The sequence below is a fragment of the Macaca nemestrina genome, unplaced genomic scaffold, assembly GCF_043159975.1.
Source record: "Macaca nemestrina isolate mMacNem1 unplaced genomic scaffold, mMacNem.hap1 Scaffold_50, whole genome shotgun sequence".
Lineage (NCBI taxonomy): Eukaryota > Metazoa > Chordata > Mammalia > Primates > Cercopithecidae > Macaca > Macaca nemestrina.
The window spans coordinates 87,968-105,242 of record NW_027257686.1 but is presented as its reverse complement, the minus strand read 5'-3'; the positions used below and the strand labels follow the sequence as shown (position 1 = coordinate 105,242).

Below are 17,275 nucleotides of genomic sequence, written 5' to 3'. Positions count from 1 at the left end.
CCAGGATGGTCTTGATCTCCTGGCCCGTTGCCGACTCGAGCTCCGGTCGCCTGCTCTGGGGCTCCTTCCCTGCCCGCCCGGGACCCTGACCATGGTCTCATCCCCGCCCGGATCCGCGCGGCCCAGCGGGCGCCCAGAAGGAGCAGGCGGCGCGGGGGCGCGCTGGGCGGGGGAGGCGTGGCCGGAGCCGCAGCTGCCTGCGGGCTGGGACTGCTCGGCCGCCTCCTGCCCGGCGAGCAGCTCAGGTGGGCCGGGGTGGCGGCGCCCAGTGGCAAGGCGAGGTTACACGGCGGCAGGGTCTCTGCAGGCTGGTGGGTGCGGGGCGGCCCCGGAGGCGCGTTAGAGCTCCGGGCTGGCGCAACCGCCTGTGGATCTGCCGGGGATTGGATCTGACCCACGCTGGGGTGCGCGGGACCGGTTGGGGCTGGGCCTGGGCCTGGAGAGGGAAGGGTGTCCGATCCCCGGGTTCTCCGTAGGAGAGGGGTCTGGAGCACCAAAGGAGGTGGAGGCTGGAGGCCTGGGCTCCTCTGGGTGCTCGCGAAGGAGAAGGGCTGGGGGGTCCGGATATCTGGTTTCACAAGGGCCGGGGGATGGGGGATCCAAAGAGGGGATCTGGGTTCCTGGATCCTCGCTGGAAGAGGGGTCTCAGAGGTCTAGATTCCTGGGCTGTCGAAGAGGAAGGGTCTGGGAGGGGTGCTGTTTCTGGTTTTTTTAAAGAGGGGCGTCTTCAAATCTGGGTCCCCAGTATGGGTGCGGGGAGTAACTTTGATTTCTGCCTTCGCAAAGGAGGCGCCTGGGTGCCGGGAGATCCCCACGCTTTCCTGGGTTCTCAAAGGAGAGAAGAGCTGGAGGCCTGTGCGCTCATAGGAGAGGGGCTGGGGGTGGATTCCTGTCTCCAAGGAGGAAGGGGCTGGAGTCCGGGTTCCTAGGTTCTCAAAGGAGAGGAGCTGAGTCTCGGACTCCATCATCCTCAAAAACTGGGGTCTAGAGGGCTGGGTTCCTGGATCCTCGAAGAGGGAGGAGGCAGGGGGCCTGGATTCCTGGGTTCTCACTGTGAATCTCTGCCCCTCCCCCAGACCATGTCGCCTGAAGAATGAACGTATCTAGTGGTTCTTCTTATCTCCATCCCCATCGGCTTCCTCTTTAAGAAAGCCGGTGAGTCAGGCTCCCTCCGCAGTGGAAAATAAAGGGGGAGACCCTCTGGAAGGTTCCAGGCTTATGCTGTCCCTTCCCCCTGCAGGTCCTGGGCTGAAGAGATGGGAGGCAGCTGCTGTGGGCCTGGGGCTCACCTTGTTCACCTGTGGCCCCCACACTTTGCATTCTCTGATCACCATCCTTGGGACCTAGGCCCTCATTCAGGCCCAGCCCTGGTGAGAATTTGATGGAGGGAGGAGAGGGAGAGGAGGGCAGAGGAGGAAGTAACCTGTTTCCTCTTTGGGTCTTTCTCAGCTTCTGCCTCATCTCTGGCTGTCTGGCTGTCTCTTGTTGATCAGCTCCTTTCTCTGTTTCATGTTTTTTTTTTTTCTTTCTTTCTTTTTTGAGATGGAGTTTCGCTCTTATTGCCCAGGCTGGAGTTCAATGGTGCGATCTCAGCTCACTGCAACCTCCACCTCCCGGGTTCAAGCGATTCTCTTGCCCCAGCCTCCCGAGTAGCTGGGATTACAGGCATGCACCACCATGCCTGGCTAATTTTGTATTTTTAGTAGAGATGGGGTTTCTCCACGTTGGTCAGGCTGGTTTCGAACTCCTGACCTTGTGATCTGCCTGCCTCAGCCTCCCAAAGTGCTGGAATTACGGGCGTGAGCCACCGTATCCAGCCTCTTCATCTGCTTTTCTTCCTCCCCCGCCTTCTGCATCTGGTCCCTGTGTGTTTGTCCCAGTACGCTACATCCATGTCATGGAGAGAGGTGGGTGGTGTGTCTGCTGGCCCTGCCACCATTCATATTCATTCATATCCACACCCCTCTTCTTGAGCCCTGGACCTTGGAAATAAAGAAAAAGCGGAGGAATGCAAGGTCTTCACCTGAAGCTTCTCTGAACCTCATTCTTCTCTGTTGCTGTGTGTTTCTGTGTGGCTGAGCCTCTTCTCCCCATTTCAATCATACTCATTCCATCCCTACATCCACCCTCCAGTCCTCTCTCTCTCTCTGCCCTTCTGTGTTTTTGTCTCTGAATGAATGGGGAGAGTTGGGGGAGGATTGGTGGCTGGACTCGGGGAGTGGGTGGCCAAGGCTGAGACTTATGTGCCCAACACAACGCACCTCCTGCTTTTGCCCAGCTCCTGCCCCACCCTGGCTCTGGCCTGGACCTTCTCCTATCTCCTGTTCTTCCGAGCCTTCAGCCTGCTGGGCCTGCCAACTCCCACGCCCTTCACCAATGTCATCCAGCTGCTACTGACGCTGAAGGTCAGACTTGGGGCTTGCCACTCCCCTCCAGCCTCCCTGTGGGCCCCTTCACCTCCCCACTTTACCTCCCCCTCCAGCTGCTCCTGGATTTTACCTCCTGCACACCCTGGGGGTGGGTCGCCACCACACTGCTGCCCTGGGCATAGGGTTCCCCATTCACATGCTCTTGGGCAGGTCTTCACCTCCCAGCTCCTCCTGGGGTGAGGAAATAACCCATGTGGGGTAACAGTAGGTGCCATTGGGTGCTTGCTGTGAGCCAGAGGCCCAGCTGGGTGGTTTACCAACATGCTGTCCTTGAATCTCTGTAGCTAGCTATTTTGCAAAGGAGAAAAACCAGCTCTGGGGAGAAGGTACTTGTTGAAGGGCACAAAACTAGGGCATCCAGGTCTGGCTCCTGGTCACCTGGGAAGATGGGTGAAAACAGACTCCCAGGGCCCACCCCAGACCCACAGAGTCACGGTTTCCTACTGGAGGCTTATCTGTGAACACAGCGGTCATGCTAGGTAGGGAGCAGCCTCCACAGCATTCAGCATGCCCCATGGGAGCTCAGCAGTGGCAGGAGTAGGTTGGATGAGAGAGGGGTTAGAGGAGGAGCATTTCAGGCCGTAGGGATGACGTGTGTGGAGGGGAGCACGATGGGTTCACCTGCTGCACCAGCCACATCCGCTTTCTGGGAAGAGCAAAAGGGAATGGGCAGCAGGGCTGACACCATGCTAGGTCTGGCTGGCGACCGTGAGGACTTGGGACTTCTTCCCATGGAGGACTGAGATCTGCTGGAAGAGGGGATTTTTGGTTTGCTGCCAGAAGAGGCAATGTGACCAGTTTCTAATGTTTACAAATACTAGTTCTGGCCAGGCGTGGTGGCTTACGCCTGTAATCCCAGCACTTTGGGAGGCTGAGGCAGGCGGATCACCTGAGGTGGGGAGTTTGAGACCAGCCTGACCAAAATGGAGAAACCCTGTCTCTACTAAAAATACAAAAAATTAGCCGGGTGTGGTGGCACACACCTGTAATCCCAGCTACTCGGGAAGCTGAGGCAGGAGAATTGCTTGAACCCAGGAGGCAGAGGTTGTGGTGAGCTGAGATCGCGCCATTGCACTCCAGCCTGGGCGACAAGAGCGAAACTCCATCTCAAAAATAAATAAATAGAAATACTCATTCTAGGCCAGGTGCTCACGCCTTGGCTCACGCCTTTAATCCCAGCACTTTGGGAGGCTGATGTGGGTGGATTACCTGAGGTCAGGAGTTTGAGACCAGTCTGGCCAACATACTAAAACTCCATCTCTACTAAAAATACAAAAATGAGCCGGTGTGGTGGCTCACACCTGTAATCCCAGCTACTTGGGAGGTTGAGGCAGGAGAATTGCTTGAACCTGGAAGGTGGAGGTTGCAGTGAGCCAAGATCCCACCATCGCATTCCAGCCTGGGCCTCCCCGGGCGAGACTCCATCTCAAAAAATAAAAATAAAAAAATACTGGTTCTGGATGTTGAAGGAGAATTGAAGTGGAACAGGGTGAGATGGAATGGACTCGGATAAAGGGATCCTCCTTTATCCAAGTCCAGGTGACAGACTGTGGTGCCTTGATACAGGCTGTCAGCTATGGGTAGGTCTGAGCTGCAGCAGGAAATGCGCATTTGGGATGATTGAAGGAGTGGCCACCATGTGGGCAGGATGTAGAGAAGCGAAAAGGGATGGTGCCAGTTGGGTGCGGTGGCTCATGCCTGTAATCCGAGCACTTTGGGAGGCCGAGGTAGGCGGATCACGAGGTTGAGAGATTGAGACCATCCTGGCTAACATGGTGAAATCCCATCTCTACTAAAAATACAAAAAATTAGCCGGGCGTGGTGGCCGGCGCCTGTAGTCCCAGCTACTGGGGAGGCTGAGGCAGCAGAATGGGTGAACCCGGGAGGCAGAGCTTGCAGTGAGCCAAGATAGTGCCACTACACTCCATCCTGGGTGACAGAGCAAGACTGCCTCAAAAAAAAAGGGGTGGTGCCTGAACCCCAGACCAGCAGCAGGAGCCATTTCCAACTCAAGGCCCAGGGGAAGTGGGTCAGGTTGTGGTACCTCGATGGAAAAAGGGTTGTGTAGGCCTGGTGCAGTGACTCATACTTGTACAATTCCAGTGCTTTGGGAGGTCATAGTGGGAGGATTGCTGGAGGCCAGGAGTTTAAGACCAGCCTGGGCAATATAGTGAGACTCTGTCTCTACAAAAAAAAATAATTTTTTTTTTTTTAAGACAGAATCTCGCTCTGTCACCCAGGCTGGAGGGCAGTGGTATGATGTCACTGCAACCTCTGCCTCCCAGGTTCCAGCGATTCTCCCGCTTCAGCCTCTCGAGTAGCTGGAACTACAGGCACCCACCACCACACCTGGCTAATCTTTATATTTTTAGTAGAGACGGGGTTTCACTGTCTTGGCTGGGCTGGTCTCAAACCCCTGACATCAAGTGATCTGCCCGCCTAGGCCAACCAAAGTGCTGGGATTACAGGCGTGAGCCACCACATCACACCAGGCCCTATATTTTTCTTTTTCTTTCTTTTTTTTTTTGAGACGGAGTTTCACTCTTGTTGCCCAGGCTGGAGTGCAATAGCACGATCTTGGCTCACCACGAACTTGAACTCCGCCTCCCGGGTTCAAGCAATTCTCCTGCCTCGGCTTCCTGAGTAGCTGGAATTACAGGCATGCATCACCATGCCCGGCTAATTTTTTGTATTTTTAGTAGAGATGGGGTTTCTCCTTGTTGGTCAGGCTGGTCTCAAACTCGCAATCTCAGGTGATCTGCCCACCTCCCAAAGTGCTGGGATTACAGGCGCCAGCCACCACGCCAGGCCAACATTATTTTTGTTAAAGAGTGAGTAGAGCCACCCACCTTGAAACGATCTATCAAGGGTGATGGCCAGCCCAAGGCCATCTCACAAGGGAATAAAAGCCCTGCCCTCCCTCTCCTGACTTTGTCCGACTCCAGCCAGGGATTTCTATGGACAACCCAGCCACAAGCTGGAAGAACGAAATCTATTGATATAGGGTGGACCTTGGGACTGGTGGGAAAGGGTGGAGAGTACAACATATTCAGCTCAGTAGTGGAGATGAAAAGAGGCAACAGAGTCAAACTTAAGGGATTTTAAGGCAGGCAGATTACTTGAGGCCAGAAGTTCGAGACCAGCCTGGCCAGCTGAGGCATGAGGATTGCTTGAGTCCCCAGGAGGCAGAGGCTGCAGTGAGCCGACATCGTGCCACTCTACTCCAGCCTGGGTGACAGAGCAAAACTTGTCTCAAAAAAAAAAAGAGAGATCGGATTTGGGGAGAGAGGGAGTAAGGGAGGTTTTGGGCTTGAACAATTTGGTGGCCTATTGTTTGAGGGGAGACACTAGAAGAGGATCTACTTTGTGGGGCGGGTAACACAGTCTTCCATTTCCAGTGCGTTTTGGGGTGCCTGGAGACATTCGAGTCTAAATGCCAATAAGCCACTTGATGGATAGGTCTGGGGCTGGGGTAGCGTTTGAGCATCATCAGTGTGTGGATAGTATCGAAACCTCTGTGACTGCCTGAGAGCAGGTAAGGACAGAACAGGGAAGGCGGGGAGGAGGGCCTGGGACTGATCCCTGGGGAACACTGCCCAGCTAGAGGCCTTACACACAACCTAGATAGGCAGAGCTGCGAGCATGCAGCACCCCTTGGCTGCAGAGGGCAGCAGCACAAAGGAGATGGGTGTGGGGAAGGGCCCAAAGTCTGACCTGGCCCCTTGCTCACCCCCTTCCGCCCTGCTGGTGAGCCTGGCCAGTGAAGTCCAGGACCTGCACCTGGCCCAGAGGAAGGAAATGACCTCGGGTTTCAACAAGGGGCCCACCCTGGGGCTGCTGCCTGACGTGCCCTCCTTAATGGAGACGCTCAGCTACAGTTACTGCTACATGGGAATCATGACAGGTGAGTGGGCCTGCCCAACAGCTCTGTCTCTCCGCCGCCCTGAGTGCCTGTTCTGTGTTCCCGCCCTGCCCGGGGCAACCTCCATCCTAGCATCTGCTGCTGTGAGGGTGAGCATGTGTCTGGGTCTACATCTCACGCCTCCGCTGGACCAGAGCTGCTTCGGGGTAGAAGCTGGCTATTCTCAGCCTAAGTGATTCCTTGCTCTTCTCTTCTCCTGTAGCTTATCGGGAGCACAGAGAAGAGAGAAAGGAGGTAAAGATCTATGTCAACCTGATTTTTTTGCTGCCTAGATAACAAATATTCACAGCTTAGGGTCCACTTTCAGTTTAAGGAAATATTTTTCATCTGGGCATGGGGACTGACGCCTATAATCTCAGCACTGTGGGAGGCTGAGACCAGAGGATGGCTTGAGGCCAAGAGTTCAAGATCCACTTGGCCAACGTAGCAAGATCCCATCCCTTTATTTTAAACCTTTATTTTTAAAAAATAAATAAATATAAAATTAAAAGGGCCGGGTGCAGTGACTCACGCCCGTAATCCCAGCACTTTGGGAGGCCGAGACGGGCAGATCTCCTGAGGTCAGGAGTTTGAGACCAGCCTGGCCAACATGGTGAAACCCCGTCTCTACTAAAAATACAGAAATTAGCCGGTCATGGTGGTCTGCGCCTGTAATCCCAACTACTTGGGAGGCTGAGACGGGAGAATCGCTTGAACCCAGGAGGCAGAGGTTGCAGTGAGCCGAGATTGCACCACTGCACTCCAGCCTGGGCAACAGAGCAAGATTCTGTCTCAAAAAATATATATGTATGTCGGCCAGGCGTGGTGGTCTGTAATCCCAGCACTTTGGGAGGCCAAGGCGGGTGGATTACAAGGTCAGGAGATCGAGACCATCCTGGCTAACACAGTGAAACCCTGTCTCTACTAAAAATACAAAAAATTAGCTGGGCGTGGTAGCGGGCACCTGTAGTCCCAGCTACCCAGGAGGCTGAGGCGGGAGAATGGCGTGAACCTGGGAGGCAGAGCTTGCAGTGAGCCAAGATTGCGCCACTGCATTCCAGCCTGGATGACAGAGCAAGTTTCCGTCTCAAAAATATATATATATGTATATATATTTATATATATAATATGTGTGTGCGTGTGTATATATATGTGTATATATATGTATATATATGTGTGAAATTTTAAAAAAAGATTTTTCATTAATGTTTACCTCATCAGTTTTTTTTTTCAATAACAGCTTTAGGGAACTCTAATTCACATATTCATCCAGTTAAAACATACAACTCTTGGCTTCTTTGATTTCCTGAAAAAAAAAAAGAAAGAAAAAGAAAAACCAACATACAACTCCCTGATTTTTAGTATATCCACAGAGTTGTGCAAACATGACCACTGTGTAGTTATTTTCAGAACAATTTCATACCCTGCAAAGAAACCCCATATCCATCATCCCCCAAACCTCCATCCATCCCTGGAAACCAGTAATTGACTTTCTATTTGTAAAGATTTGCCTGTTCCAGACATTGTACTTATAAATGGAATCACACAACATGTGGTCTTATTTATTTTAATTTGTTTTTTTTCTTTCTTTCTTTTTTTTTTTTTATTTTTAACTTCCCATGCTACATTGACCTAAACATATGGTCTTTGGTGAACATACAAAAATTTTAACCCTGGTCCCTTCTGTGAATCACACTGCTTCCTCCCTAGGCCAGATCACCATCATGTTGTAGCTAAAGTTCCACAGCTATCTCCTAGTTTCTTTCCTTCCTCCCTCCCTCCCTCCTTCCCTCCTTCCCTCCCTCCCTGGCTGGAACGCAGTAGCACAGTCACTGCTCACTGCAGCCTGGGCTCAAATGATCCTCCCGCCTCAGCCCTTCCAGTAGCTGGGATTACAGGTGCCCTCCACCACACCTGGCTAATTTTTATTTTTTGTAGTGATGGGGTCTTGCCGTTTTGCCCAGGCTGGTCTCGAACTCTTGGGCTCAAGCAGTCCTCCCAGCTAGGCCTCCCAAAGTGCTGGGATTCCAGGTGTGAGCCACCGCGCCGGCCCCTCTTTCTAATTTTCTGTCACTGTCTCTGTCTCTCTGAGTTTCTTGTCCCCCCGTCTCTCATTCCTTATCCCCATTTCCCTGGGTCTCTGTCCCTACCCTTGGGGTATCCCCGGCGCCCAGTCTCTGCCCCTCTCTCTCCCTCTTCCCCCCTTCCCTCCAAGCTCCCTCTCCTCCTCCTGCGGACTTGAGCTCTGCCCATCTGCCTGTCTGATGGCGGCCCTCCCTCCCCGCCCCACAGGCCCGTTCTTCCGCTACCGCACCTACCTGGACTGGCTGGAGCAGCCCTTCCCCGGGGCCGTGCCCAGCCTGCGGCCCCTGCTGCGCCGCGCCTGGCCGGCCCCGCTCTTCGGCCTGCTGTTCCTGCTCTCCTCCCACCTCTTCCGGCTGGAGGCTGTGCGCGAGGACGCCTTCTACGCCCCCGGCTGCCCGCCTGCCTCTTCTACATGATCCCGTCTTCTTTGCCTTCCGCATGCGCTTCTGCGTGGCCTGGATTGCTGCCGACTTCGGGGCCTACCCCATGGCCGCCAAAACCCGGGCCAGGGGCGGCCCCACCCTCCAATGCCCACCCCCCAGCAGGTCAGGCGGCGCGAGGGAGGCTTCCCAAGACCCAGCAGCCCCCACCTCCAAGGGCTGGCTCTGCCCCCAGCAGGGAGGAGAGCGGGGAGCAAGAGGCCAGGGCCACCATCTTTTTGTTAGCAGAGTGTCGCCCCCTTGGCAACCACGGCCTGCCAGCCCCTATCGGTAGGGAAAAGACCCCTGGTACTGACAGATGCCCCTTGTTGCTAGCGCTTGTCACCCCGCAGTATGGTGAACTGCCCTCTGTCGCTAGGAAAAGGTGGTAACTTAGCAACCCTGTGCCACCCCTCTGTTGCCACGGAAGTGTCACCCCCCAGAACCAGGTTGTTCCTGCTTGCTGGGGATGCCATCCTTTGGCAGTGGTGGGTCCCCCTCTGTTGCTAGGGAAACGGTTCCCTAGCAACGGAACACTGCTATTTGCTAGGGAAGCAGGATCCCTAGCAACAGTAGTTCCCCTCCTTTTTGCCAGAAGTTTTACTCTATTGCTGCAGATATGGCTCCCCCTGCACTGCGCCTTTGTCGCTAGAAGATAGCGGTGCTCCATCCCGTGGGACATCCTCACATAGCAGCCCTCAGCTGCCCTCTGTTTGCAAGGAAATAGCAATTTCCAATTCCTGACCAGTGCTGTTCCCCAGCAGAGGGCATGCCATTCCTACCAACTATTGTTACACTGTTGCTAAGGAAGCCAAACCTCCCCCTGGTAACTATGTGTTGACCCTTGTTGCCAGAGAGGCTCCACCCCCCCGCCCCCAGCACCAGTATTGCTAGGCAAGTAGCACGGCCATAGCTGTGAACTCTCTTGTGGCTGAGGAAGTATTGCCCCCGTGTTGCTAGGGAAATGGCACCCCCGGCAACCAGGAGTAGACTGCCCTTGTGTTCCTCGCAGCTGCAGTCAGCCTTCCCCCAGGGGCTTGGACTGCAGCTGGGGGAACAGCCTGTCGATGTAAATGATGAACTACTCCCTGCTAGGGTTGTCCCCTAGTCGTCACCAACTGCCATTCTGTTGTGGGGGTAGTGACACCCCCATGTGAATTTATTACCACTGCCCTAATAACCATGCTCTGACCTCCAACTGCTAGAGAGACGATTTCCCCCTAGTGAATCCAAGCAGGAATTGAAGGTTTTTCTAAATCTGCTCGGTCCCCACCCCTAAAAGATGGCTCCCCTCCCATCATCAGCGGCCACCAAGGCTTCATATGGGCCAACGTTTCCAACTGCTGGGGCTGTCGGCACGAATGATGAGGGAACCACTGTATTGTTAGAGGTGACATTTCTCCAACAATCACTGCGACCAGGAAAAAGCCCCTTTCTAAAAGCCTTTCTAAACATCCTAGGCCTTGTTGCTAAGGAATGCCTTTTCCTTAGCAACAAAGATCATGGGGACCCCACTGGTGCCTGGAACATCTGCCTAGCAACCATGAAGCACCTTGTTATGAGGGATGATAATCACAACTTCCTTAGCAACTGCAGTGTCCGACGATTTAGAAGGGACCATCCTTGGAGGCTTCTCTGAATATACTGAACTTGGTTGCTTAAAGGACTCATAGCTTAGCAACCATAGCCCTTCAAGGCTTTTCATGGCTGTGGCAGGCCCCATTAGGTACCAAAAGAAGAAGCAGCCCATTGTCAGTGAACTGTACCACCTGGCCCACCCATCGTCCTCCCCTACATGCACCCTCTGGGCCACCCTCCCTTGTTGCCCTAGCAAGTCTGACAGCCAGAGGGCCATTGCCTGGCCAGGATCCCTTCCTTAGCATCCAGGGCTGGGACTCTAGCAGGCGTCGGGAGGAGGCCTGGCTGAGCTGCATGTCTGTCCCCCACCCTCATCCTCCACACCCCAGTCCGGAGAAGGCGGCTTCCCTGGAGTATGACTGACTATGAGACCATCCGCAACATCAACTGCTACGGCACAGATTTCTGCATGCGGGTGCGCGATGGCATGCGGTACTGGAACATGACAGTGTAGTGGTGGCTGGCGCAGTATATCTACAAGAGCGCACCTGCCAGTTCCTATGTCCTGCGGTGAGTGAGTCCCACCAGCCTCAGGTGACACTGCAGAACTACATCACCCAGCAAGCCCCAGGGTAGCCTGCAGCTTCCCTGGCTGGGCTTCTGCCCCGGAGTCTCATGGGAGTTGTAGTTTGTTTAGCCTGGTTTTGCCCTGCCTCTGATTAGTGGCAGCATGCTGGTGTAAAACCATTTCCCCTCTCTGGGCCTCAGTTTCTACTTCTGTAAAGTCAGCCTCACTTGACAGAAGCAATGTACTGAGTCCTCTGGACTCAACAGCCAGCCTTCCTGGAATCTTGGCCATCCAGGTTATGGAGAAACCTTGATGAGTTAGTTGACCTCTTAGTTGCCTCAAGTGTTAAATGGAGTTAATGCTATTTATTACTGGTTTCATAGGTAGATAGAAGGACTAAATGTGATAAAATGTGAAATGTATTTAATGTGAGGCCTGACAGGTAAGCGCGTGCTACGTATTCGTTTTTATTGTTTTTCATTTTTCCAGTATTTCTTGAGTGGAGACTCTGTGCTTGATATTGTTATCTGTGCAGCCTTTAGAAGCAGAAACTCAGGCCAGGCACGGCAGCTGGCGCCTGGAATCCCAGCACTTTGGGAGGCCCAAGCAGATGGATCATGAGGTCAGGAGTTCAAGACCAGCCTAACCAACATGGTGAAACCCTGTCTCTACTAAAAATGCAAAAATTAGCCAGACGTGTGGTGCACACTTGTAATCCCAGCTACTTGTGAGGCTGAGGCAGGAGAATCGCTTGAACCCAGGAGGCAGAGGTTGCAATGACCCGAGATCATGCCACTGCACACCCTGAGCGACAGAGCGAGACTTTGTCTCAAAAGAAAAAGGCCGGGCGTGGTGGCTCACGCCTGTAATCCCAACACTTTGGGAAGCCGAGGCGGGTGGATCACGAGGTCAGGAGATTGAGACCATCCTTGTTAACATGGTGCAACCACATCTCTACTAAAAATACAAAAAATTACTGGGGCGTGCTGGTGCGCACCTGTAGTCCCAGCTACTCGGGAGGCTGAGGCAGGAGAATGGTTTGAACCCAGGAGGTGGAGGTTGCAGGGAGCCAGAATCTCGCCACTGCACTCCAGCCTGGGCAACAGAGCGAGACTCCATCTCAAAAAAAAAAAAAAAAAAAGAAGTAGAAACTCATAGCCAGGTGGGGTGGCTCACACTTGTAATCCCAGCAGTTTGGGAGGCCCAGGCAGGTGGATCACTTTGAGGTCAGGACAATATGGTGAAGACCAGCCTGGGCAATATGGCAAAACCCCTTCTCAACTAAAAATACCGAAAATTAGCCGGGCATGGTGGCGGGCGCCTGTAATCCCAGCTACTTGGGAGGCTGAGGCAAGAGAATCACTTGAACCCAAGAGGCGGAGGTTGCAGTGAGCCGAGGTCACCTGGGCAACAGAGCAAAACTTCATCTCAAAATAAAATAAAACAGGCCGGGCACGGTGGCTCATGTCTGTAATCCCAGCACTTTGGGAGGCAGAGGTGGGCGGATCACAAGGTCAGGAGATCAAGACCATCCTGGCTAACATGGTGAAACCCCGTCTCTACTAAAAATACAAAAAATTAGCCGGGCGTGGTGGCGGGCACCTGTAGTCCCAGCTACTCGGGGGGCTGAGGCAGGAGAACAACATGAACCTGGGAGGCAGAGCTTGCAGTAAGCCGAGATTGCACCACTGCACTTCAGCCTGGGTGACAGAAAAGACTCTATCTCAAAAAAATAAAAAAGTAAAAAAGCAAAAATTAATTAATCAATTAAATTAAATTAAACATGGAAGGGGAAGACCCAGCAGGAGTAAGTTTTGGGAGTAAGAAGGATGAGGAAACAGGGCTTGGATTTTAGTCTGATTGACTCTGAGGTGACTATTAGATTTCCAGCTGAGGTTATTGGATAGGTAATTATGTGATTCTGATGCTTAAGGGAAAAGTCGCTCTTAAAAGGGGACGCTTGAGTGGCATCAGGTGTAAATTATACCTTTACAAATTTTTATTATTATTTATTGTTATTACTTTTTCGATGCTCTGTCACCCAGGGTGAAGTGCAGTGGTGTGATCTCAGCTCACTGTAACCACCATCTCCTGGGTTCAAGTGATTCTCATGCCAAGAGTAGATGCAGGGTTTCGCTATGTTGGCCAGGCTAGTCTCGAACTCTTGGCCTCAAGTGACCTGCCTGCCTTGGCCTCCCAAAGTGCTGGGATTACAGGTGTGAATCACCATGCCTGGCCAAAATTTTTTAAATAATTTTTTTTTTTAAAGAATATAGAGAGATGAGGTCTCACTGTGTTGACCAGGCTGTTCTCAAACTCCTGGCCCCAAGCAGTCCTCCCATCTCAGCCTCCCAAAGTGCTGGGATTATAAGCGTGAGCCACTGCATCTGGCCAGGTATATAGATGATACTTAAAGCTCTGGGGCTGAAGCCAGGTCAAAGCCCAGAGCACCCCAGTGTTTACACAAGTGCTTCTCAACTGGGGGCAGTTGTGCTGCTGCTGCACCCCCAGGAGACACGTGGCAATCCCTGGAGACATTTTGTTTTAACTGGAAGGTGCTAGTGGGATGTAGTGGGTGGAGGCCAGGGATGCTCCCAAACACCTTAAAATGCACAGGATTCATCCTTTTTGTTTATTTTACAGCTGAAGTGAAGTGGCATGATCTCGGCTCACTGCAACCTCCCCCTCCTGGGTTCAAGCGATCCTCTTGCCTCAGCCCCCCTAGTACCTGGGATTACAGGCACGTGCTACCATGCCAGGCTAATCTTTGTATTTTTAGTAGAGACCAGGTTTTGCCATATTGGCCAGGCTGGTCTTGAACTCCTGACCTCAGGTGATCCACCTGCCTCAGCCTCCCAAAGTGCTGGGATTATAGGTGTGAGCCACTGCACCGGTCAGAGGTTTTTTTGTTTTTTGGTTTTTTTTAAATCATCGGGTTACTTTTGTGCTTCTAGCACTCAGATGTGTCTGAGGGACAAGTCAGTGACCATGACAGGAAAGACCTCCCTCAGGTCACCGTCTGTGGCAAAGCTCACTGATAGATACACAGATGGGGAGTGAGATGGACAGCGATTTCTCTGTCGTTGATAAAGATGGGGTGAGAGCCTGACTCTGTAGGTCTTCAAGGGTTAGGGAATGAAATTTACGGGTATATGAGGAGAGGGGACCAAAACTCTGGGTCCCAAAAGAGGAGGCGACCGAGGCTGGAGATTTCCGAGTCTTCAGGAGGCAGGAATTATATTCTTGAATCCCTGAAGGAAGAAGAGGCTGGGACTCCGAATCCTGGGTCCTGAAGGAAAGGACGGGAGGGATTCTGGGTGGGAGGGGATGAACTGGGCCCCTAAAAAGAAAGGAGTAGAGACTCCTGGGGCCCTGAGGGAGGAAGGCGGACAGGCTTCCGAAATCCTGAGTTCCTGAAGGAAGAGGGGACCTGGGCTGTATAGAGGAATGGGAGGCTGGGGGCTCCTGGTTTCTTTTCTTTTCTTTTTCTTTTTTTTTTTTTTTTGAGGCGGAGTTTCACTTTCGTTGCCCAGGCTGGTGTGCAGTGGCACAATCTCAGTTCACTGCAACCTCTGCCTCCCGGGTTCAAGTGATTCTCCTCTATCTTAGGCTCCCAAGTAGCAGAGATTACAGGCGCCTGCCACCACGTCAGGCTAATTTTTGTATTCTAAGTAGAGACAGGGTTTCACCATGTTGGCCAGGCTGGTCTCCAATCGAACTCCTGCCCTTTTTTTTTAAGACTGAGTCTCACTCTGTCGCCCAGGTTGGAGTGCAGTGGTGCGATCTCAGCTCACTGCAACCTCCACCTCCCAGTTTCAAGTGATTCTCCTGCCTCAGCCTCCTGAGTAGCTGGGATTACAGGCACACACTACCACGCCCAGCTAATCTTTTGTATTTTTAGTAGAGATGGGGTTTCATCATGTTAGCCAGGATAGTCTCAGTCTCCTGATATCATGATCTGCCCACCTCGGCCTCCCAGATAGCTGGGATTACAGGTGTGAGCCACCACGCCTGGCCCTTTTTTTCTTTTTTTTAATAGAGATGGAGTTTCACTATGTTGCCCAGGCTGGTCTTGAACTCCTGGCATCAAGCAGCCCTCCCACCTCAGCCTCCCAAAGTGCTGCAATTACAGGCGCCAGCCGTTGCCCCCAGCCTCCACACTCTTGAAGAACCAGAAAACCAGTAGTCCTCCCTTCTCAAGAAAACAGGACTTGGCCAGGTGCAATGTAATTCCAGTATTTTGGGAGGCCAAGGTGAGAGGATCACTTAAGCTTGGGAGTTCGAGACCAGCCTGGGCAACACAGCAAGACTCCATCTCTACAAAGAAAAAAAAGAGGCTGGGTGCAATGGCCCACCCCTGTAATCCCACACTTTGGGAAGCCGAGGCGGATGGATCACAAGGTCAGGAGATCAAGACCATCCTGGCCAATGTGGTGAAACCCCATCTCCACTAAAAATACAAAAATGGCCCGGCACGGTGGCTCACGCCTGTAATTCCAGCACTTTGGGAGGCAGAGGCAGGCAGATCACAAGGTCAAGAGATCGAGACCATCCTGGCCAACATGGTGAATGAAATTAGCCTGGCGTGGTGGCACACACCCGTAGTCCCAGCTGCTCGGGAGGCTGAGGCAGGAGAATCACTTGAACCCGGGAGGTGGAGGTTGCAATGAGCCGAGATTGCGCCACTGCACTCCAGCCTGGGTGACAGAGCGAGACTCCATCTGAACAACAACAAAAAAATACAAAAATTAGCTGGGTTTGGTTGCGCTTGCCTGTAATCCCAGCTACTTGGGAGGCTGATGCATGAGAATCACTTGAACCCAGGAGGCGGAGCTTGCAGTGAGCCAAGATCGGGCCACTGCACTCCAGCCTGGGTGACAGAGCGAGACTCCGTCTCAAAAAACAAAACAAAACAAAAAAAACCATTGGGCTGAAGAATTAGACTTGTTGGTCCTGGGAGAGGAAGGGCAGTGGAACATAAAATGTTAAATCTTTAAAGGAGGAGAGGGTCTTCATAGGACTGTGAGTGTGTATGGGAGGCTGTGAGCTCCTGGATCCCTGTAGGAGACTTATAGCCTCCTCCGCCTTCCAGAGCTAGGGGCATGGTTCTGAGCGGGGAGGGCCTGGGGCCTGGTCTCCTGGATCTGAGGGAGGAGGGAGGTGGGGTCTGGACTCCTGGGTCTGAGGGAGAAGGGGCAGGGGCCTGGACTCCTGGGTCTGAGGAAGGAAGGGGTGGGGCCTGGACTCCTGATCTGAGGGAGGAGGGGCTGGGGGCCTGGACTCCTGGGTCTGAGGGAGGGGGGGCTGGAGCCCCGGACTCCTGGATCTGGGGTCAGTGGGCACTGGGGACCTGGACTCGCAGGTCCTGACTCCCAGCCTCCTCCTCAGGAGCGCCTGGACCATGCTGCTGAGCGCCTACTGGCGCAGCCTCCACCCGGGCTACTACCTGAGCTTCCTGACCATCCCTCTGTGCCTGGCTGCTGAGGGCCGGCTGGAGTCAGCCTTGCGGGGGCGGCTAAGCCCATGGGGCCAGAAGGCCTGAGACTGGGTGCACTGGTTCCTGAAGATGCGCGCCTATGACTACATGTGCATGGGCTTCGTGCTGCTCTCCTTGGCCGACACGCTTCGGTACTGGGCCTCCATCTACTTCTGTATCCACTTCCTGGCCCTGGCAGGGCTGGGGCTGGGGCTGGCTTTGGGTGGGGGCAGCCCCAGCCGGCGGAAGGCAGCATCCCAGCCCACCAGCCTTGCCCCAGAGAAGCTCCAGGAGGAGTAAGCTCCGTGACGCTCCCTCTGCCAGCTGGTCCTGGGAATTCTGTGAACCAGGCCGCTGTCTCCTCCCCAGAAAGAGTCCTTACCTTGGAGAGGGTCCTGGAGAGAATTTCCTTTTCCCCAGCTAAATACTCTGCCTGCAACTGAAGCAGACCTGGGGGTGTCCTCCCTGCCCTCCGCCCAGGGACCACCTCCACTCCTACAAAATCAAAGTTTTGTCCAGACAAGAGTCCCCTGGGCCCCTGCTCCAGCTTCTGGGTATCCAGAGAGCACTGCACTTCCCCGAAACGGAAGGGGCCCCTGGGCAGTGGGTTTTGGACAAATTCCCTTTCTTTGCATCCACAATGTGGGGTCAGAGCTTGGGGGCAGGTCCTGGGAGTGGGAAGCCTCTTCCTTGTGTCTTTCGCTCCACTTTTAGCTCATGGCACCGATATTGCAGACTTGGAAGGAAGCATAAGCTTCCCATTTCACAAAGGGGAAACTGAGGTGCAGATGCGTGGGCCGGGGGATGGCCGTCCCATAG

The 17,275-nt window shown here is 53.5% G+C and overlaps 1 pseudogene; it reads left to right on the top strand.

Moving 5' to 3' along the window:
• The first annotated feature begins 1,079 nt into the window (after window positions 1-1,079).
• Window positions 1,080-17,245, top strand: LOC139361448 (lysophospholipid acyltransferase 7-like; annotated as a pseudogene).
• Window positions 17,246-17,275: the final 30 nt, after the last annotated feature.